At 32.4% G+C, this 1443-nt stretch overlaps 1 protein-coding gene across 1 annotated transcript in view; it reads right to left on the bottom strand.

The window, feature by feature from the left end:
- The window catches only part of LOC108968782, a gene marked incomplete at its 3' end in the record, with an annotated part of 18333 nt that overhangs the window by 3183 nt on the left and 13707 nt on the right, over positions 1-1443 (bottom strand).

The raw sequence follows: 1443 nt of genomic DNA, 5'->3' as shown, positions 1-1443 counted from the left end.
CGAATTTTCGAAGTTAACTTCCGAATTTTCGAAATTAAAATAAACTTATTTACAGAAAATCTGAGATGTTCATGTGCAAAATTTTATTTTGTTATATCTATATTATTTTACGAAACTTCTTGTTATTACATTCAAACAAAAGGTGTTGTTTGTGTATACACAGTGAATAAACACAAAAAGTTTCAAAATTTAAAAAAAATTCGCAATTTTCAAGTTTCGAAATTCAAGTTCGAATTTTCGCAGTATATTTACGAATTTTCGAAACTCAACTTATTTCCAGCAAGTCCTGGGGTCAAGTATTAGAAAATGTGCTATTCAATCATTGTCAAAAYATCGAAACCTATTATTGTTGGTATTTATGTCCTTGAGAATTAGTGAAGCCTATTTTTAAATACCGTCACATTGTATGCCTCTTTTATCTTATCTTATCATTTCAAGCAGATTTCATTGTTATTCCAATTAACTTGTTTTGTTCTTTAAACTTTTATATTTGAATTCCYCTAACCACTCTCCATGTTACTCACCCAACCTACAAAGAGTAWATTGATGTGATCCGACCACCTCAAGTCAACAGTCCTTCCGGTATATATGAATATTTATATTACAGAGATCTGAATGATCAAGTAGACTTCGTAGTTTACAACCCATTCAGTAGCAGTTGAAGAGTGCCAAAATGTGTCAATACGTTACAATAGCATTTGCATTTTTTTGGTAATCCCAACCTATTTCTTCAGAGTCTGATATAATTAAGGCTGTATGGACCTTCTAACTTTCGACCGTGGCCGCTAATCCCGAAATATTTTGCAGTGACATGCTTCATAAATTGAGGATCGACACTGATTTTCTTCGTTGGCTTCACGGATTCTCACATTTCCTTTTGCTTGATAGTTATTGCTTAACATTTTTGAGAACATGATATGATATTGCTAATGATTGATTTCATAATTATTCGTGTCTTTGTTTATTTAGGTTTCTGTCATCAAGAGGTTTAAGATGAGTAGGTGATTGCCTTCCTGCATCTGATCCTAGTTCCAAGGCTGTTCTGTCTTGACACTTTGAGAAAATATATTTTTATAATTATTTATCGAATGTTCTATTCTAACGATCACTACTTGGAGATCGATATGAACTCGGCTACTTTAATTAGAAAGTCGACCCATGTTTCGCAATAAATGCATGTGGGTTTTTCTTTTCTGGATTTTACTTTTTAAAGTAAAATTATTTCAGAGACTTGATGTTCGAAACTCATACGGCTGAATGTTAAAGGCCCGAATATATTTGACAAATGCTGAAACTTAAGCAATCTAGTTGGCGATTTCACCATTACATTATTTTGAGAATGCTCCATAGATATTATAACAAGTCTAATTTTTGGCTTTCGATATGCTATAATCGAATCTGAACTCTGAAATTATTGTATCTCCTCCGGCGATCTTTTTGGTA

This window comes from Bactrocera latifrons, unplaced genomic scaffold (genome assembly GCF_001853355.1).
Source record: "Bactrocera latifrons isolate USDA-ARS-PBARC rearing strain unplaced genomic scaffold, ASM185335v1 scaffold_23, whole genome shotgun sequence".
In the NCBI taxonomy this organism is placed as follows: Eukaryota; Metazoa; Arthropoda; class Insecta; order Diptera; family Tephritidae; genus Bactrocera; species Bactrocera latifrons.
Note: the sequence above shows the minus strand (reverse complement) of the source record. Positions and strands in the feature narration are given on the sequence as shown.